A 22661-nucleotide genomic window follows, 5' to 3' on the forward strand; every position below is an offset into this window, starting at 1 on the left:
TTCAGTCTACCCAAATTCTTTCCAAAAGTAAATACATTAAACATGTGTGTGCACATGCACACACAGCTTTATATACAAAATATCTGTTAATTGTATAATCAAGCTATTTCTCAAGGTTCTATAGAGTCATTAGTGCTTTCTGCTTGGCTAAATTAGGTTGCTGGATGGAAGGCTAACTGGTTGTGATTCAATCCTGATGAGATGGAAGGGATGCTTGTGTGCAGGAGAAGTGTAAAAAAAGAGTGATGTCAGCATCACTTATTGGGGGCATGTGACTGCCTTTTGCCAAAACAGTTTGCAATCTAGGTTCCTTAGTGGATCCATAACTTCTCTCTAACACAGAAGGAACCAAGGGGATCCAAGAGGTCCTGAATCTGCAATCTGGACTCCAGTCAACTCCAGAATGTGGCACTTCAAATCTTAAAGGTGTTGTCCTTAGTTTTAGCTGTACATGTGAATTCAGAGAGGTTCTGGAGGCCCAATCATGACATCTAACATGCCCCCAAGGAATCTGGAAAGGGTCACAAAAAGAATAAATATCTTTTCGACAGACATGTTATAGGAACATGGTTTTTGTATGTCTGGGGAAGTTTTTTTTCAGGCTACAGGTACTTTCTTCTCCCATAAAAGCCAGAAATACTGAAAGAACAGCCAGAACCAGAAAAGACAGAAGGGTGGGTGTGACGGGGCGGGACAGCCCCGCACTGGTACAGCAGGGGTTAACCCTTCTTTGATAGCAGAGGAAGCCACGCCCAGGAAGCTCTGCTGGGCGTGCTCCAACTGGCAGACCGGTATAAAAGCCTGCAGGTCTGCTCAGTCGGGGCTGACCACCGGGGGAGAAGGACGCAGACCGTCAGCTCCTGCAGGAGGAGAGCCAGTGAGCCTGGACCGGGACGTCAGCCGAGCAGAGGCCGTACCGGAGACCCCGGGGAGGGACGCCTGCCGGAGGGGACCTACGGGGAAACCGCTCCCACAACGCCGACGTCCAGCTAGACAGGGTAGGAAGTGACCCAGGGGATTGTAGAGACTGACAGCCTTAAAGCTGCAGTACCGCTCGGCGTGTTGCGGGCGGATCCCCGCCGAGCGGGTGGCAAGGAGAGCTTGCCACAAACAGGGCCCTGGGTCGGGGCTCGGTGGAGAGGGCGGGCCCGAGTCCCCCTACCCCCACCCCTTATACCCTGCTCCGAAGGGGGTGTTGGAGGACTCTGGCCGCTAGGCCGTGCTACCCCGCTCCGAAGGGGGTGTTGTTGGACTCCGGCCGCTGGGCCATGCTACCCCGCCCCGAAGAGGGGGTTGTTGGACTCTGGCCACTAGGCCGTGCTACCCCGCTCCAAAGGGGGGTTGTAGGACTCCGGCCGCTAGGCCGTGCTACCCCGCTCCGAAGAGGGGGTTGTTGGACTCCGGCCACTAGGCCGTGCTACCCCGCCCCGAAGGGGGGGGTTGTTGGACTCCGGCCACTAGGCCGTGCTACCCCACTCTGAAGGGGGTGTTGTTGGACTCCAGCCCCTAGGCCGTGCTACCCCACTCCGAGAGGGGGTGTTTACATGAACTCTGGCCAGTAGGCCGTAATACGCTGGTTACCAGGGCAGACCGAAGGACAAGGGAGTGGCGCGGCGCTAGGCCCCAGCTCGCCCCTGCCACTAGGGGGTGCTGGGGTACCAGACCCGTCACAGTGGGACATAATACTGTCAGTACAAAATAAATTTTCCAAACTTTTTCAAACTACATAGTAGGTTTGGTTCAGATCCAGCTTGAATTTTGGCCAATGTTCCAATTGTTTTTCACCTCGTCATCTATTTCACACATCCTGAGTTCCAAAATATTTTTCTTTGTGCTTGTAAATTATATGTGATGTGCACTTGTAAGGACAAAAATGCTAGTAAAGCCCTCAATCTCAGTTGTTTGAAGGCTGGTTGTTGATTTCAATTGATTTGCTGCATTGCTGGGATCCTAATACTCCATATTAGAAAAGTATTTTATTACTTGGCACTCAGGTTTAAATGAAATGTTGATATTTATAATGGTCTGCTTTCGAGCACAAGAGGCTCTTACTTAAGTTCCATATGAAATGCTGATTTATGACAGTATGTAAGCTATATTTCCCATTTTCATAACACAATTCTGGCAAATGCACTTCACGGGTCCCTCAAGAACAAGCTAAGAAAACACAGCAAACAAAATCCATCATGACATGGGCAAAGCAATGGGTCATGGTCTGTTGAACTGAAGTTCAAATCCTCAGAAATTCGGGATATGTCACACTGGAACAGACTATTATCCATTCTCTAAAGTAGCCTCCAGTGGAGGCTACTAAAGAAGCATAATGTACCTATTTGTGCAACCTTATACTATAAATCAGGATTGGAGGGAGCAGGGAAAATTCTATCTTACATCAGTTGGTGAAGTTAGATAGGTAGAAGGTTAGATAGCTCTTGAAATTAATCTCTGCTATAGCCGCAGATGTTATGACTATTTGCATAAATATCTTATTTCCTGGGAACATAGGTTTCCAGACTCCTTTTTACCCATCTAAGCACAGGTTTACACTAGTTATGGTAATTTTACATATGATTTCCTGTACTACTTTTGGTTTTCTTCTCCAGCTGACACCACCTGAAATGAGTTACATCATCTGTATACTCCAGTAACTTCTTAATATCCATATTGACTGCTGTGCATTACTTTGATGCATCTATACAACCAAATCTATGCTATTTGTTAGATGCGCTTATTTGCTTCATTAATATTCCATAGTAGTGCGTTCTGTAAAATGATGACTACTTCTACCAACATTTAAAAAGAAATGGGTACCCAATGTTGGGTTCTTGAATGGCTTGATTTTCAAGAGTGCTGAACCTGTGGCAGCTCCAGGGTGCCCAGCACTTTTGAATATCAGGTCCTTAATGGAGCAGGAGGCCAACTTTACATGCTGTTTAAAGCCTTTGCCAAAATATTTAACCATTTTTAAATTTATCTTTAATTTCATTGAAAGCTCTGGTGGTTAAATGAAGTTAAGAGAAAATAAAAGACAGCCTTCAACAGGCCTTAAATATTATCCCTCTTCTTGCTTTTCTCCTTTATAAGCCGAACAATCACACCTTTTATCCCTCTCTTGTATTTGGTGAGAAGCTTTTACATACACCCTAGGACTCCTAACAGTTTTCCCTGAAGCTGTACAAATACATGACACAAGCTGAGCTGTTTCCTGATAATCCCTCAGGTAAGCACAAAAATGACCTAAAGTCACCTTTGCCCCCTCCCCCATCTCCCTTGATTAGAGCTCCGGCACAGATGAGGATCTGACAGATTGCAAGGTATTGGTAAGAAAGAATCCTAGTTCGACTTTTTATTTATTGCTACTGGAGTGCCATCTGCTGTCACTTCCCTTTTTACATTTTTTGAGTTTTGTTTTGGCAGAGTGTTAATTTGACAGCCCCAGTTTTTTTCCGTAATATTCCAATTAACAATAATTTATACAAATACAAAAAATAGCCCAACCATCAAAATGTGGGCAGCTCACAATGGAAATTCAAATCCCACATCTGGAGAAGCCAGTTGTCAGAGGAGTAAAAGTTACCATTTTGTATACTTACCTGTTGAGAACTCAGGGTGGAATGTGGATGCTTTACAAGGAGCCCATGACTGAAAGCTGCCCCCACAATTGGTATAAAGAACAGTTACATTGGCTGTTATGGTTAATAATATGGTCACTCTGCTGATGCAAGATGATATTGACCAATACTAAGCTACATTTAAAATTAAAACATTACTTTATATATATGCAATACTTAGTTCATTTCTTCTCCAAGTTAATGTCACAGTAAAGATCTTTTTCCTGGAGGGTTTACATTTTTCACCTTCTACACTAAGTATAAGCTCATATTCCTTTAACAATCACTTTCATTCAAGAACCCTAAGGCATTGGCATAAAATAAGATATATACATAGAACTTACAACAACAGTGTGTCATTTGAAGAATGAAGCTGAATGCAGTGTAAGTTGAACTAGTGGCACTTTAATAAACCCTATGTGCTGCTCTGGCTACGTTCCTGAGTTGTTTCCAGCCTAATTCCCTGTTCCACTAGTGTCCCCTCAATAACAGTGCCTCCATGGAACATAGGCCCTCTGACTCCAGTCCAAATGATCAGGATATATCTTTCCTATTTTACAAACATTTTAATATAAACATTAAAAAACAAATAATTGATGCGCAAACCCCACCCTGTGTTGGTTACTAGTACGTAGCCAATTTGCAGTCTTGTGTTTACCACAGACTCAGGGCTGGCCCACTCTTAAAAAAAGTTAGGTCGATGTACCTACACAGCTCAAGGGTGTGAAAAATCAATACCTGAATTACGTACATGCCAACATAACTCCTGGTGTAAACACAGCTAAGTCTATGGAACAATGCTTCCATCAACCTAGCTACTGTTGATCGTGGACGAGAAGTTCCAAAAGCAATGGGGAAAAAACCCCACAGGAATGGAGAAGACTCCTCAGAAAGATTTCACTAGACTTGGAGACAGTGATGTCCCATCAAGAACTGTCCTACTAGGGAACATGCCCCCTGACTCCATTTCAGCTGATCATGATATAAATAGTTTCTCAGGATGGAACAGAACAAACAGATGCAACGGTCACTTAAGAACACAGATACAGTGAATGTTATATAAAGCACATTCAAGCTCTGCACAGCTATGGCCTAACAAGCCCCCACACCTAACCAGTGAACTGCAACCCAAGATTTCTAGCCCAGTTTTCTAAATTAAACAGGTTTTGGATGAAGCTCTCAAGCACCATAATTTTGGGTGCAAACAACTTGCAAACCTTTTAAGGTTGACCCATCATGGCCTTTACACATCCCTAAATCAAACACCTTCCCTATAAACATGAAAAAGCGCATTCAAGGCAGTTCCGTGCATGTGTTTTCTTCACATAACAACTGCATTGCACCACTGGCAGCTATGTTTATATGATTTAAAACCTCTCTATCTTTTTTTAAAATTAGAAGACAAGGTAAAAAACAACCACCCCAAGTACAGACCATTGCAAGAGAAGCCCTCTTTGCCAGATTCTGCCTTCATACTAGTAAATGACTCCAATGTTATCCACATTGGGAATGAGGGAAGGGGACTTAAGAGCTAACTACTCCCCAGTAGACAATATGTAGTAGTGGCATATATTGTGGGGCTTGTGGATAATTTAAATGAGAGAAGCAGCAAAGAATCCTGTGGCATCTTATAGACTAACAGACGTTTTGCAGCATGAGCTTTCGTGGCTGAATACCCACTTCTTCTTGCATCCGAAGAAGTGGGTATTCACCCACGAAAGCTCATGCTGCAAAACGTCTGTTAGCCTATAAGATGCCACAGGACTCTTTGCTGCTTCTACAGAACCAGACTAACATGGCTACCCCTCTGATACTTAAATGAGAGAGATATGTTTGAGCACCCTAATTGTATATTCAAGCTATCAGTTGGCTTAAATGAGAAAAACAGCCTCCTCCTCTAAGGGAAAAAGGCTATCCAGGAAGAAGAGTCTTATGATTAATGCACTTTGCTTGGGAGGCACTTACATCCTACTGAGATGAGTGCCAAAGGAAAGCCAACAAATAAGTGACTGATGCACCTCTGAATCCAAATAATGCTAATAGGCCAAAGTCAGAGACATACCTGTGGTTGTCATTGTGACAGACTATGGCCTGGAAGTTCAATAGCAGCAGCATCTGGTCTCTAAGCCAAAACAACGCAAATTTCACAGTGAAATTTCTGCTAGTGAACCCTAAAGTCTTAGGGTTTACTTGATTATTTTTTTCCTGTTTTCAGGGGTGAAAGTAACTTAAAGGACTTACCGGTACACCGGAGTCCTGAGCGCGGGGGTGGGGTGGCCTCAACCGGAAGAGGCGGGGCCTTTAAATTAAGATTTAAAGGTCCAGGGCTCCAGCTGAGACTGGGAGCCCCAGGGCCTTTAAATCACCCCCGGAGCTCCCAGCTACACAGGCATCTGGGAGCCCTGGGGCTCAGGGGCAACTTAAAGGGCCCAGGGGTCCAGCCGCCAATACCTCAGTGGAGCTCCAGGCCCTTTAAATCACCTCCTGAGCCCCACTGCTGGAGCCCTGGGGTAGCAGCGGCAGGGCTCTGGGGGTGATTTAAAAGGCCTGGGGCTCCGGCCGCTGCAGGGAGCCCCAGGCCCTTTAAATCACTGCCGGAGCCCTGTCACTGCTACCCCAGGGCTCCAGCAGCGTGGCTCGGGAAGTGATTTAAAGGGCCAGGGGCGCTGGCCACTGCAGGGAGCCCTGGGCCTTTTAAATCACCAGCTTGGGGAAGCCTACTGGCTCTTGCCGGTACGCTGAACCAGACTGTACCGGCTTATTTTCACTTCTGCCTGTTTTTCAAGTATTACATATTCTATTACTGTAATTTCTAACTGAGGTAGACTAACACAGCTGTGTTCTTTGCTGACGCCTAGTGGCCTTATGCAGAACAATAAGATGGAAGAGTTTAAATAACTGATGTTTCTTAATAAAACATTTTTGCATAGGCTTCTGGACATAGTTTCTGATTCAGCTACACTGAGTTTCACATGTGCCTCATCTATTAGTCTGTAAGAACTAGTTCATATAAATAGAATTATAGTTTTTGGGAACCATGGTGATATAATACAAGCCCTAGGGAGACAAACCAACCACCAAAACATACTCCAGTAACTCAGATTTATAAAGCCAATTTTTCAAAGATGCCTGACCTAGCTTCTAAAATTACACCTACTAGCTGTTTCCATTATCTTAATGCCTGTTAACCACATTTGCACATGCATATCAGTTTTCGCATGTGCAGTTGGGTACCTTGTTACTCAGTTTATTTGCTTAAGCACAAAACTGTATTGCCCAAACATTTGCATATGCAATTGTGCTCTTATGAAATTGGAGGCAAATTTTGGTTTAAAATACTTTGTGAAACCTAGGCCTATTGACATTTTAGAATGGGGGAAGGCAAAGAAACTGGAAGTCTTAGTGATTAGTTTGGATTATTCAAGGATGACAGAAAGCCTTTCAAGACAAGATAACTGGTTCATGGGTTTCCCAGATCACTGTTTTGTGGCCTTTGTGAAATGAGTTTGATAGCCTCAGTGACATTTGTAGCAAAACAAAGTCCACATTTTAGACATAATAATTAGAACTACATTGATCCTTGTTTAGCAGAGAAGCCCAATATGGAAAGACTATGAAGATCTAACCACTTTCTCACCCCTGCAGTTGGTACCCCCAGGATATTATTGAAGCTACATTAGCAGGACAGTGTGAGGAAGCTTACACTGCTGACTCCTACACTGTACTTGTTCTGGAGATAAATAGATTTAATCTCTTCACCTCTCTAATTCAGTAACTCTTTGAATTCAATCTTCAGAACCAAATTGAGCATAACCAAAGAGCCAATTTGGTTTTCACCTCCCTCATTAGTGAAATACAATTCCAAACTAACCAACATATTCAGGACACCAAGCTGGTATATGGAATAAGTTCCTAGAGAAGATGTTTTTAATCTGCAGTGTAAATTTAACACTAGTGGGATCTATGATGCCACCATCATGATCATGAGAAACTAGCATATTTGTCAACAGTGATTTCTAGGTAGAATTTTAGAAGCAACATTCATGACCCTACATCCAGCACATTTGAGCATGAGCATATCTCCACTGAATTTATAAGGGAATCCAGGATGCAAACTTCAGGGAAAATCAGGTCTCATGGAGGACTAAGGTCTCGGAAAGAACATATACCCTGTATTAAAATTAAATAATTTTTTGGAAAACTTTACAAAGTTTTACTGGAAATCTATGCAATGCTACTTCATAGTGATTTTTGGGGGGTACATTAGCCCTCTATTGTTCTGTGCTGATTTTTCTGGCTAAACATTAACATGCTTTTGATTTGTCCATTCAGTTCCCATTTATGAGATATGGGAGACAGGCCAGTATGAGATCTTTACCGAACTGAAGACTCCCTAGAAGTGGAAGAGATAATTATGAATGGAAAAATTAATCCAGGCTTCTTTAAGTGGGTTAAACAATAAAAAACAAGTGGGTTGTTGTAGGCAATGTCACACACACCAGTCTGAAATAAATTGAGCAGTTAGATCATGACAAAGATAGTACTGTAATAATCTCCAATAAAGATATGTACTGCAAGCTGTCTGTACATCTATCATCATTTGAAGATTATCCAACAAAGGTAAACTGTAAATTAACACATAGCATCTTTGGTAAAGAAGTTGAGATGCCTTCTGGATGAAATGTGACCTACATAAGAGAATACATTCATCTAAAACCTAAGTGTTTATTTCATTTTGTTACATTATGTTTTCTCCCTAGAAAAAGATATGCATTGCTTGGAGAATGCTGTCAGAGCCAAGATATAAAGTCATCCAAATGTGGAGGACATTATTATATATCTATTTTGGGTTAATGAATTCTGATACTAGATTTGCATGAAAGCTGCTCTCTGTTTCTGTAATCTTGTGTCCACTGAGCTTTATGGTTGAACCCATACGGCATTTTGGTTTTGCAAAGAACTGGTGAGCTCCCATCAACTGTCACATACTTGTCTGAGATCTGAATTGGGGACCAGCAGACATCTTTGAATATAGTAGTTCTTTTGACTCTGGGTGTAAGAGACTGGGGCTTAGGCAGTCTTGCCTCCTGACAGGGGCGGCTCTAGGCACCAGCAAAACAAGCTGGTGCCTAGGGCGGCCAAATCTAGGGGGCGGCAGGCTGGGCCGGCGGACCTGCCGCAGTCATGCCTGCGGGAGGTCCACCGGAGGCCGGGGCAGCGGACCTGCGCGAACATGACTGCGGAGGGGGCGCTCGTCCCGCGGCTCGGCTGGACCTCCCGCAGGCATGACTGCGGCAGCTCAAGCGGAGCCGCGGGATCCGCGAACCGTCCGCAGCCGCGGGGGATCCAGCCGAGCCACGCGGGACCAGCGGTCCCTCTGCAGTCATGCGCGCGGGAGGTCCGCTGCTCCCGCGGCTCCGGGGCGCCTCCCATGCATGACTGCTTGGGGCGGCCAAAACGGTAGAGCCGCCCCTGCCTCCTGATCACAGCTGGGCTGGGGTCCACACATCAGGGATAGTAGTCGGTGAGCAGGGATCAGAGGAATTGCTAGAGTTGTGTTCAGTTAGCAAGAGTTGGGGTCAAAAATCAGGCTGGAGTTGGATACTGGTGATCAGAGGTGTACCAGGCCACAATCAGGGGACAAGAGTCAGGCTGGGGTCAAAGACCAGAGATAAAAAAAAAGGTGATGTCTTAAGTTGTAGTGGGCCAGAAGTCTGTGTGGTTGCCCAGACAACTTCCTGGGGTACCCTACAGGGTTAAATAGGGTGCTTGGGCAATTAGAGGGCTGCAGAATACTATCACTCTGGCTCCCCTTGGGTGGTACTTCCTGCGGTGCTTACTTTCCACAGTGCTCCCTGGGTGTGGCTCTGCATGGCCTTCTGGTAGCACAGTGGGAACGTCAGCCATCACAGGCTCTGCAGATTTGGGTTCTAGTCCATGGAGCCTTACACTGGGTAGTCAACGTAAGCACCAGATGTCCATGAAGGTGGAACGGCCTGAGAGATATCTTATATCTAACTCCTAGAACTTCCATTTTCAGATTTTGTCAGCACATTGCACTTACAGCATTTTCATATGTGGATCTTAAAGCATTTTACAAGCCTGGGGAAGCATTATTAGTCCTATTTTTACAGATAAAGAAACAGAGAAGTCAAGTCAAGAATTCCCAATTCTTCTCCCAGTGTGGGTTATATGCCAATAGAGAGAGATTCTTGTAGGTGCTTCCCCTCCCATTGGCTATTGTGAATGAAATGGGAGGTAAACTGAACAATCACAACATCTGGATCAACTACAGCAATTCCTTACATGGCAGAGTAGTGTGTGTGATCCAGGAACTTCTTGACGCCAATTGGCAGAGGACACACGGGATTCACAGAGGGATCCCCTGGTTCATACATATATGCATAATAATCCATCAAAAATGGCATGTGATGTCTCTAACAAAAGCCAGTAGCCCATTGGTTGTCAATCTTTGCGAAAGGTACACATGGATAATATTTAAGGAATTACTTATTTATCCTGAAAAGTATGTTCATAAGATTTTGGGATTAAAGCAGGTCACCAGGAGGGAACATACTGTAGGAAGGCTCCTTTCAGTCAGGGTGATCATAGATTCTTCTCTTTCTATTTGGTCATGCATGTTTCAGACATTGTATGTCTCACAATGGATGCCTGTTTGCATACTTAGTTAATCAAGAGATTGTGAAATCTTCAAGAGAGGAAGTTTATAGGGAAAAAAACAGCAGAAGGGGATCCCGTTTATGACTAAAGACAATGGATTGTTGGTTTACATATGGGGGTGCAAAGATACTCCCTGAATCCTTCTCTGAGGAGGAATGCCAAAGATATGTTTGTCTTATGAACAGAGGGTCACAGCCGATCTGGCTGTAAAATGCGGCAGGACTTTGGGTGAGTTGCTCTATATGACAGGAAAGTATGTAGTGAAGTAAGTCTAGGCTCTAGAATGTGTGATATGATTTTATTTTGCATGTAACCATTTGTTTTCAATACTTCTACTTGCTGTCACTTGAATCACTATACTTTGTTAGATAAACTTTTACATGTTTTCACAATAAACGTATCAAAGTGCTGTGTGTTAAGTGGAGTGGTGATCTGAGGTATAACTGATAAGCTGGGGTGTACTGCTTCTTTGGAAGAAGTGAATCTGTGACTACTGTGAGGCCTAGTCTATGCTAGGAAAATAAGTTTTTGTTCTTTTGTTTTTTATACCCCTGAGTGACACAGTTAAACTGACCTAACCCCTGGTGTCAATAGCACTAGGTCAGTGGGAGAATACTCCCATCGACCTAGCTGCCACCTCTCAGGGAAGTGGAGTACCTACAACAGGAGAAGCCCTCCCATCAGCGTAGGTAGTCTTTACTGAAGTGCTGCAGTGGGGCAGCTGCACCACTGAAGCATTTTAAGTGTAGACAAACCCTGAGCATCCAGTAGAACAGAGGCTGGACTCGCCAGGAAGATGCTCAGAGGGCTTGGGGTGTGCCTATCGCTAACCTGTCAAGAAAGAGTAGGGTCTTTGTAAGCCTAGAGAGGAGTGCCTGTGCTGCCCAAGGCCAGTGGAGTCAAAGAGCTGACCCATGGCAGGCACAGACAAGGCTTCCTCACACTAAGGGCAGGTGGTATTGAGGTGCCTCACAAACCCCTGGTAAGCACCACACTATTAGAGAGAGGTGGAGACAAACCATTCTCAATCAAGGGAAACAACTATGGAACGTCTTCCAGAGGAGATCAGTCAAATCCAGAGTTTAACTATCTTTAGGAAATATTGCAAAACCTTCCTTATAGAGAAAGCCTTTCCACCAGAAGAGATGCTCACAATATGAACACCCCCCCTCTATTCCCACACCCCTACTAGCCTCCCCTAAAACAAAGCAAAACCCTACCACAAGCAGAGTTTTGACCCCAAAAAGGGAAAGATGCCAGAGACTCCATGAGGTCCACTAGAGACTTCACTATCGCTGTTGATTTTGTACGGAAGGCAACAGGAAAGTATGTATTTCAGTTGTCTTTAATGCAAGAATATTTGCCTTTTGGGTAAAAAAAGAAATGATAGTCTAGTTTTGCTTTTCACTTCATCTCCCTCTTTTACCTGTCCAGTTCCTCTCCTCCCTTGTTGCCAGGACATTCTGTTCCCCTGAACATACATCCTTGCCACTTAGTTCTTGTTCCTCATAGACATTCCTCTCCCTTTCATTGCTAGATGCTCCAGACCCCATATCTTTACTAGTAGAAGCAGCAGGAAAGTGAGGAGAGCTAGCATCATGTGACCATCTTTCTACAAAACTAGTAAGTACTCCATGGACCGCACTATGGGAACCACCTAAGTTCAGTGATATCCCCCTTGTTAGTAAGAAATGTTGTGTTGGTATTGTTTAAAGGTGTTTAATTAGCTGTTTTAATAGTGTGTGTAAGGTAAAGGTTATGTAAATCACTGGTTTTAATGAAATCCAATATGGAGTATATCATCTGTGACTCTCGGACTCCATCTCTGTAAGCAGACTTGTTTACTGTTAAAGACACTGGATTTCCCTGGCTCAAACTGGACTGAACCAGTTTTTCCTGCCAAAACTAGCCCAACATTCTAATCCCTCAGAACTTTTCCCTCCAAGAAGTCTATATAAGAGCCTACTCAGTGCCTGTGTGGGGCTGTCCATTCCAGCGGCAGCACATGCACCGTCCGATCTTCCTACAGCTCCAGAGCTAGAGAGAAGAGTACCATCTATCCTGCAGCAAGATTGAGGAAGGAGAGGCCTGTCATCACTATCCCTGCCACAGCGAACTGAATCCATTTTACTTGTGGAGGGTCCTGCTTTCCTGGTGCCCAGAGGGTCTCCCCTCCTGCAAAGTCCAACCATCATCAGGACTCCCCAGTAGTCCTCCTCGAAGGCTCTAAATCAGCCAGAGAGTAGAAGGTCCTGGGCTTCGCACCTGCACGCTGTGTCCACTGCACCTAAATCATAGGAAAGGTTTCTGTATTGGGGTTTCTTTTACTATTTTTCTAAATGCCAAGGAAGGTTTTGTGGGTCTGAGCTTCAAGCTCCTAAAGCCAGTCACTGAATTACTGTATGGTTAAGTTTGTGTTTCTTCCCCCTCATTTTTCCCAGTTTTTTGTACTTTTGTACAATTATTTGCACCATATTACCTTGTCTCTCTTTATTTTTATTATATCACACAGGGAGGGAGGGACACCCTTATTGTAAGCTAAATCCACCAGTGACAGACACGGAAGTGAGCTGAGTCTGCTCTTCTGAGAAAAGGGGCTTTCCTTGTCTATCTTTCTCCCTACCATTTTTCTAGTATTTTCTCTCTGAAGCATTACCTTACTCCCCTTGGGGTAACACCCTGGTCACTCAGTGAGTCACTAACAGAGCTGAAAATATATGTCAGGACCCCCCCAACAACCAGCTTTCAGAATTCCACTAAACCACAGGTGGTCTCTACATCAATGAATTAGATTTCACCGTTTAAGACTTAACTAGAGTAAAGTTTGTTAAATTTTTGGTGTAAAAATGTGGCAAAGGCAATGGGGCATGAAGAGAATACAACAACAGAGGAAAGGGCTAGTTAAGATGGAACATTAAGGCTGCAATGCTTGATCCTTCACACCCTAGCTAATAAGCTAGATCTAAGGCTTAGTAGTATTTCCACTTTGCTCTAGCAGTGTCTCAGTGTCTCTATTCCTCCACACCATTAGGTGACCTGCAGGCTGTGCAGCAATGAAGTCAGAAGCAATCTAAAGTCTAGTGTCAGTTACACCACCCAATAAAACGGAAACAGCACACATAAATGTGGGGATTCTATTGTGCAGCATCACACAGTGACAAAGGGAGAGTCAACTAGTATTATCAGCTCGTAGGAGAAGAGGGAAAGAGCTGTGCAACAGTAAAAGAGCCATTGAAGAAGAAAAGGATGCTTAAATGTGAAAGGCCATTAATAAAACTGCAAACACCACAGAAGTCCTAGGCAGGAGACTTGAGGCTCATGGTTTCTTCAGTGGGAGTTTGTCTTCCTCTCCATCTACAGGGTTGCTTCAGACCCTTCTGCCCAGGTCCCTTAGAGCTGCAATCATTGATGCCATTTTCTGGGTCTGCTCTGCCATTACTGGTACTCCTTCTCCACAGCCACAGTTCGTACTGTGAAAGCATCCCTGCTGCATACAGAGAGTGCCAGGCATTCTACTCCAGTCTCTCTGAATTCTTAGGTCTACCAAGAAGTGGGGCAAGATACCCTACACATACAGTTCTATACTGTATAGCATCAATGTAAGTTGCTCCAGCCACACCATGAAGCAACCTGGCAGAGACCAAATTACTAGAACTATATGGAAAAAAACACCTCAACCCCTACTCTTGCCATTTTCCTGGAGGTGGTTGAGGCTTCATGAGCAGAGTCTCAAAACAGCATCTCCTGAGGAAAACAGAAAACTTAACAGGTCCCGAGATGTAGGAGAATATTAAATGGGGCCACAATTCTTGTTGGACTCACCACAGCCCTAGAGTGGGAGAACAACCTCCATCCCTCAACACCACCAGCCGGCACATGCAGCCCTTGTGGAGGAGTGATGGATAATAGAGCTAGTTAAGATATCCGCCCTCCACCCTGCAGAAATTTTTTTTTTATCAAAGAAGTTTAAAGAGAAAGTTTTCAACCAATTCTAATGAATATTTCGGGGCTCAGCTTATGGGCTAGTATTATTGAAAAACATACCTCAGTATCATTCTTAACAACACAGTCATCTTTCATGACTACCTCAAGAAAGTAGCCCCCGAAGTGAAGACTTGCATGAACATTGTCTAAAAGTTAGCAAGAACAAGCTTGGGGTCAACTGCCCCAGTGCTACAAATATCAGCCTTGGCCCTGGCACTTTCAGTTGCAGAGTGCTGTGCACCAGTATAGACAAGAACCTACCATATCTGTGAATAGGCAGCAGAATCAGACTGTGCAAATTGTGAACCAGGGTGTGCCTGGGGCAGCCCTCACAGGAAATGCCAAGATCAGGGCAGGCTGCAAAAGGGAGAGCAGATAGCCACCAGTCTGGGGAGTAACACTGAAGTTATTCTCCTCAACCAGTCACAAACTGTGCTTCTGATTCCCCAAACTGGTTATCAAGAAGGAAAAAAAGAAACCACACAACCCCCTTTTTGTATTCCAGTTCTCTGGCTCCCAATCAGCACCTAGATCCAGTACAGTGAGAAGTTATTTTAAAACTCTACTCACATATACAAAATGTTCTTCTGACCTGAAAGGGTCAGCCACGTTACCAGATCAGTATAGGTTTGGATCTTACCCGAAATACCACACTGCCAGCCAATCCTTTAGTGTCTAAAATTAAAGGTTTATTATAAAGAAAAAAGAAAGAACAAGAAGAGAGATGTTAAATGGTAAAACAGTCACATACATACAAAGACTTCAAAATCCGTATATCAGGTTCCTAGCAGTATTGATGAGTTTTCTGGCTTGAAAGTCCCTCTGGAACATACGCACAGCTTGGATGGGTCATTCCATCCTTTGTTCAGAGCTTCAGTTTGTAGCAAAGTTCCTCCAGAGGTAAGAAGCAGGATTGAAGACAAAATGGAGAAGGTACTGTTGCTTTGTATAGTCTTTTGCCATGTGGCCTGTGCTCCTTTTGTTTCAAACAGAAGCTGCCCAGCACATGGCTTGGAAGCCTTTTCTGTCCATAGGCATACCTAGGCATGCCTTGCTGAGTCATGAGGTGTATCCTCTGCCTTCTCTCAATGGGTCAATTGTATAGCTGATTGTCCTTACTGGGCCATCAAACAAGCTAGGCAGTGCTGCTGCCAAACTGTCTGGTGGTGTCACCCAGAAGCATACCACAAGTTTTGTAATACAGACATACAAATGTATCTATAATTCATAATACAAAAGTGATCCAAACATATAAATGAGATTATCATATTTGGCAAATCAACATTTTTGCAGATATCTTTTACATGGCCTATGTGGCACAACTCATTGCCATTTTACAATATTAACATTCATAATATCCTCAGGTGTCCCCCAGATTCCATGCAGCATTACACAAATCATCACAGAAACTTTAAAACTAACACCTTTACTGTGGCTTTCTGTATTAGCAAACATTGAACCTCCAGCTGTTCATCAAAATATAGCCACAGCATGAGAGCTTAAATGTGCTGAAGACTACCCAAACTTCCCATCTAGCGGTTCTGGACAATATACCTCAATAATGCCTGAAATTGTGAAAGGCACTACAGACCACATGGAACCACTTCATGTCCCTGGATCCAGCCAGGGAATGGCAAACAAGCACATTATCATAGAATCTCAGGGTTGGAAGGGACCTCAGGAGGTCATCTAGTCCAACCCCCTACTCAAAGCAGGACCAATCCCCAACTAAATTATCCCAGCCAGGGCTTTGTCAAGCCTGATCTTAAAAACCTCTAAGGATGGAGATTCCACCACCTCCCTAAGTAACCCATTCCAGTGCTTCACCATCCTCCTAGTGAAAAAGTTTTTCCTAATATCCAACCTAAACCTGCCCCACTGCAACTTGAGACCATTACTCCTTGTTCTGTCATCTGGTTCCACTGAGAACAGTCTAAATCCATCCTCTTTGGAAACCCCTTTCAAGTAGTTGAAGGGGGAGGGATAGCTCAGTGGTTTGAGCATTGGCCTGCTAAACCCAGGGTTGTGAGTTCAATCCTTGAGGGGGCCACTTAGGGATCTGGGGCAAAAATTGGTCCTGCTAGTGAAGGTAGGGGGCTGGACTTGATGACCTTTCAAGGTCCCTCCCAGTTCTAGGAGATTGGTATATCTCCAATTATTACCTTTAAAAAGCAGCTATCAAATCCCCCCTCATTCTTCTCTTCTGAAGACTAATTGACCCAACAAGCTGCCCTCCCAGTTTTGACCCACCATGCAGACTTTGGACCAAGCTGAACAAACTACATCTGAATAAACCATTGAAGATATTGCTACTTGATGTACAAGTGGAAAATCAAACACTTCCCTTTATGCAACTGTGGTGAGACCATCCAGACCATTGAACACATATAACGTAATAAAAAAGGTAATAATTGGAGATATACCAATCTCCTAGAACTGGAAGGGACCTTGAAAGGTCATTGAGTCCAGCCCCCTACCTTCACCAGCAGGACCAATTGTTGCCCCTGATCCCTAAGTGGCCCCCTCAAAGATTGAACTCAGAACCCTGGGTTTAGCAAGTCAATGCTCAAACCACTGAGCGATCCCTCCCCCCATAAAACAATGCCCCAAATATAGATTCAAAGGTGAAATGGAGGATACCCAGAACATCACAGGAGGCCTTGAAATGACTTATGAACCTACAACCACATCTATAGAATATTGCTCTGCAGACCCCATGTGCATGAGAGAGATGGTGGAGGGAAGGAAGAATTCTACTTCCAAAGAACTTGAGTGGAGGGGAACACTCCATTTCCCCATATCCAGTTTTGTTGAGAGCTATTAAGGAACCTCTTTTTCCCCCCCACACTATTTGGCAGGGTGCGGTATAGTCTTCTGTTCATCTGGCCCTTTTGATTGTCTTTAAACACAGCCAAGAAGAGCATACTTTGATCTACTACTTCAGTCATCTGGGGACAAACCCAGTCTCCAAGCTGAGATATCAAGGGACTTACTCATTCACATGAGCACTCTTATTGCCATGTATAGTCAAAGAGCAGGGCAGAGTCAAACTGCAGCTCTGGAAAAAGGGTGTCACCTTATGTGACAATACCTTTGGGAATGGATTCTTCCATCTAAGATGTGAGAGAAGCTTCTAAAGCAATCAGATAGAAGCATCATCTCTGTGACACAGAACAAAGTCAGATGTCATTCCACCTTTCCAACCTAAAATGCAGAGCTGACCAAAAGCTGGTTTATTTTAAAAACCTGTTTGCTCTTTAATTAATGGAATAGTGACCTAAAAGCTGGGAAAAGATCTATATGATCATTATTTACTAAATCTGATTTAAGAAGTATAAGTAGGAAGGTCATGTTGTTGCCTTTAAAAAGACATTCCTGTGAAGTACTGTTAGGCATGGCAAACAGTGCTGCTGGAAGAGATGCTGAAAAATGATGCAGCTGGAAATACTGTGCAGAGTAGAGGAAAAATGCTCTCCCCTCCCTCCTGCCCCCTTTCCTCTAACATCAGTCCTGTAATACCTGGCAGTGCCTAAAAATGTAATTGCTGCTGGGAAGATTTGTTTGTGCTGGGAACCTGAGTCATAACTGTTCAGTCAGTGTTCTTTCAGAGAGCTTGCTAAGAACGGAGAGGCGGGGGGAAGAGTGGAGTGCTGTATCAAGTATTGTCAGCTCAGAAGTAGAGTCATCTTACTGGAGCACTAATGCATATATTACAATTTCAGGAATCAGTCAAGAGGAAAGTAGGTGTTTGCTGGAAGCCACCCAAGATCCAGTAAACTCACACTGTTCTCTGCTGGCGTTCATTACTAAGGAAGGTTTTCAGTAAATATGAACAACACATTCAATTTAATAAAAAGGTTAGTCAACACAATGACTAATGGTGAGCAAATTTCAGTGCATAAAGATGAAGCTATATTTTTGTGAGAGGAGTATAGGTAGAAAGGACCAAATGTTCCAAGGGAATCGTGATGGGATGCAGAGTCCCTCACTTCCATGCCACAGCCCTGATTTAATCCCAAACTCACAGTGAATGGCAATCAACAGTTGTTAATAATTTGACAGGCTTTCTGGCGGCCTACGTGAAATGAGTTCATTCATCTCTATCCATTCGCAGGTAATTGTATTACAAGAGACACCATGACAACTGGCACCATTTGTTGAGACACATCAGCACAGAGGTGCAAGCTGTGAGTTTTTTTCTTTACAGGACCCTCAAGCAAAACCACTGTATTTAGAGAAAAAGAATGCTCACTAGTCATGTTTTTATATTACAAAAAAATCATTTTAGGATGAACTATCCCAGACTCCAAATAAGACATCACCCTACCCTGTTATCTTTTTCTGTACCTTCTCGTGGCAGGATTAGAAGTTATTTTCACTTTCCATTTTTCTTGCAAATATTTGTTTTTGTTTGTCTGTTTTAATTTCTTTGGCAGAAAGGGGATTGCTGAAAGGAGATGAAAAGATGTCACCTTTAAGTCTGAAAGAGGGAGGTAAAATCATAGCCTGGCTGGTGGGGACCTAAAACTCGATGGGTCACAGCCTGGGACGTATTGAGTATATGCAATTTCTATTGGCGTCAAATGCTAGTAAGCAGGTGCTCAGCACCTTTGACCAGCAGGGATTTGTTCTCCCAGATCACAACCAAGGCTAGGGGGGAAAAAATGGAACCAATTGAGAATCCCAGGATTTTATTCCCTCGTGCCAGGTAAGTTAAATTTTTGTAGAAAATTTTAACTGAAGAATTAATTTATAATTAGGGACTAGGACCAGGGAGTAGTATTGGTCCAAGCTGTGGAATCAACTATGGGTTATCATCCCATGTTTTTTAGTTAAGAAAAATGGTCAATCTCTTTGCTGACTGCCTTTTAGTAGTTTGTGTAACAGTCTCTCCACTGGATGGCAGAAGAATCCCACTATTAATTTCAGTCATTTGTTTAAGTCTTACAAAGGAAGATATGCATGAAATAACAGATTGCATATAAAATGTTGTGTACTTTATTTCTGCATGAATGCAAATGGATACTAATGTCACTCAAACAAAGCAGGTAAATCCAGAGTATAAATCCATGAGTTTCAACTCCTACCTTATTTAGATTTTTTTTTTAAAAAGAGCACCTGTCACTGGCAATGATATTGAGGGGAAGGGGGTTTGAAGGAAAGAGCAGCTAAACAGTAAAATGTGTTGTTCCATGGAACATCCAAAAAATTCCAATATCTACAGTGTTGTGTTACACTCAGATGGACCTATTATCCTCAGCGCTACGTAACTTCAAGAGAGACAGTATTATGTATTATGTGAATTGTGCTAGTGCCTGTGAAGGGATTCATTCATTGCAGAATCACCTCCTCATGGCCAGGCATGAAGTCACAGCCATCTCCCCATATGGTGCCCCTGCTGATAGTCGCTCTCTTGCTGCAGTGGGGTCTCTTCCCGCAACTTGGTCCTAGGGCCAGGTCACATTTTAGTACATCCCTTCCAGGGTAACAGAGTGCAGGAACCCTCTAACTGGCAGCCAAAGTCCACTCCCTTAGACTCTTTGCTTCCTCCCTGGACTCTTTTCTGTCCCCCCTAAGAATGACTACAGACTCTATCCCTACAACCCCTTTTTGCTACAAACTTCCTGGCTTTATAATCACCATCGGGCCGGTGTGGGGTACACAATCCATCACAGTACCTAGAGGCAGGGGTGGCTCTAGTAATTTCGCCGCCCCAAGCAGGGCGGCGCGCCGCGCGGGGAGCTCTGGCAGTCGCCGGTCCCGCGGCTCCAGTGGACCTCCCGCAGATGTGCCTGCGGAGGTTCCGCTGCTTCCGCGGCTCGGGTGGACCTCCCGCAGGTACGTCTGCGGATGCTCCACCGGAGCCGCGGGACCAGCGCACCCTCCGCAGTCATGCCTGCGGGAGGTCCACTTGCCCCGTGGCTCCGGTGGACCTCCCGCAGGCATGACTGCGGAAGGTCCGCCGGAGCCGCCTGCCGCCCTGCCGGCAAAATGCCGCCCCAAGCGCGCACTTGGCGCGCTGGGGTCTGGAGCCGGCCCTGCCTAGAGGCCCCAATCAGGGAACACATGCTTCACACTCTACAGACACAGACAGTCCCTGCCCCAAAGTTCTTACATTCTAAGTGCATAACCTTTCTCATTAGATTCATAAAAGAGTCAACCCCCCTACAAAATACATAGGATTTATAAGTATCTGCTTCCAAATATCTAAATCCGTTTATTCCACACAATAGATATAAAGTCACATTTATGGAAAATTAGTTATACAGACACTTGCCTTTTTTAATGCACAGAATCTCTTCTACAAACTTGGTGACAGCTTGCTAGACTTTCTTCATCCAAATCCCATTTATAAGCCCACTTCTTCTGCAATGCCCTTAAGAAGCAAATGTTAGTTTATTAAAAATACACACACCTCCGACCCACAACAATACAAACCCACCACATGATACTCTGGATTTCCTAGTGCACCTTGCTATCAATGGCTTTGATCCTGGCACCATTGATATACATCCAGAGGAAGCATGCCATTGACTTCAATAAGAGCTGGATCAGACTTTATATGTCTAACTTCTAGATTATAAATTCTTTGGGGTGGGGCTCTCTAATACACACTTAACTTAGTGCACTGGGAAGTGCTAAACAAGTCTCACAATAAAAAAAAATTCACAGCAGCATCTAACATGCAAAGCCTTTGGGTGAGTTTTATGTGCAATCACAGAGATCATAGGAAACAATATGAACAAATTCTGCAGTGACTGCCATACTAGATTTTTGGGTGATTGGGAGAAGGAAGGAAAAATTAGCAAACCCACTAACATTACAGGAGAACAAGATCGGCGAATGACAAAGGCAGTGGTGACATCTAAGTCTCTTGCAGAGCTAAAGATACTCCTGCCCAAATTTGATGAGGCATTGTAGTGTGTTGAGCACTTCAACTACCTGTGCAGTCTGATTACACGGGATGCTAAAACACCACTTAGAGATCTGACATAGAACTGGACTCAACTGCTGCTCTACCAACACTCAGCCATATCTGGAGAAGCAAAAGATGTTACCATGAAGTGTAAAATAAAATTGCTGCTGTCTCATCTTCAGCATCTTGCTATAAGTATGCAAGACATGGACACTAAGGAAACAGGACACATAGGGTATGTCTACATGGCAAACACCTGAAGCTGGCCTGGGCCAGCATCGGGTTCATGGAACTGTAAAATTGCTGTGTAGACATTCAGACTTCGGGTGGAGCCCAAGCTCTAGGACTCTGCAAGGGGGAAGTGCCCCAGAGCCTAGGCTACAGTCAAAGTCCAAATGTCTTCACAGCAACTTTTTAACTGCAGCCCAAGCCCTGCAAGCCGAGTCAGGTGATTCAGGCCAACCTCTCCATGCTGCGCATCTTTTAGTCCAGTGTAGATGTACCCTCAGAACAGGGGTTCTCAAACTGGAGGTCATGAGGTATCAGCTCCATAGAGCTGGCAACTCCCAGCCCCCATTAAATAACCCCCCTTTTTATGTATAAAAGGGGGGTCACACTCAGAGGCTTGCTTGTGAAAGGGGTCACCAATACAAAAAGTTTGAAAACCATTGCCTAAAAGGCTTTCTGCTTTTGAATTCAAATGCTACAGGTGATTGCTGTGCATTAGCGATACCTCACACACTACCAGCAAAGAAGTAATATCAAGATAATCAGACAAAGAAAACTTGAGTTTGTGGGATGCATGGGTCAAATGAGTGGATGAAGATTGCTGAAGAAAGGTTTTCAAGGGACTTGTGCAAGGCACCAGGGGCATCTTCAGCCAGTGTGGTTTGATGCTGTGGCTGAGATGGGTTATGGTACGCCACACTTCTCAAGGCTGGGCAAAGACTGAAATGTAGAGGAAAACTGCTGGCAATGACGTCCGTGTGCTGTTTACTGTTCATTGTGATTGTGATTTTCGTGCTGTGCACTATGAGAGAAGATATGTATGTAATGTCCAAAACACTTTAGCAGCAATGATCCAGGCACCCTCTGATATTAACATTTGCACAAATGAAAAAGTGTTTGAACATAAATATCTATGAATGGATTTTAAAATTACATCTCCTAATATCACTGAAGAAAACGTTCCCCTCTTATTTCAATTCTCCAACTGGTGTATAGAAAAGCAGGACTGGCCCTATGTTTTGTTGAGTCCTACATGAAGGAACTTGATTTGATTGGGGCCCCAATCAATCAGATTCACTCACCCTTATGGTCAGGTTGCACGATGTTCATGTAATTACAATGGTCCCTTGCTAACTCCTGTCTGCTGCAAACCTATCAGGCTGTGGTTACAATCTGCAGACTTTGACAAACCCCATATGTGGGCTGAAAACCCAGAAGATGGAGCCAGAGAGCAACACTCA

At 44.1% G+C, this 22661-nt stretch overlaps 1 long non-coding RNA gene across 1 annotated transcript; it reads left to right on the forward strand.

The window, feature by feature from the left end:
* Positions 1-959: 959 nt before the first annotated feature.
* Positions 960-13227, forward strand: LOC120408345. Its single transcript, XR_005600629.1, has 3 exons — positions 960-998; positions 11830-11915; positions 12223-13227. It is a non-coding gene; the product is annotated as an uncharacterized LOC120408345 (long non-coding RNA).
* The last annotated feature ends 9434 nt before the right edge of the window (positions 13228-22661 follow it).

Source organism: Mauremys reevesii, linkage group 6, assembly GCF_016161935.1.
Source record: "Mauremys reevesii isolate NIE-2019 linkage group 6, ASM1616193v1, whole genome shotgun sequence".
NCBI lineage: Eukaryota > Metazoa > Chordata > Testudines > Geoemydidae > Mauremys > Mauremys reevesii.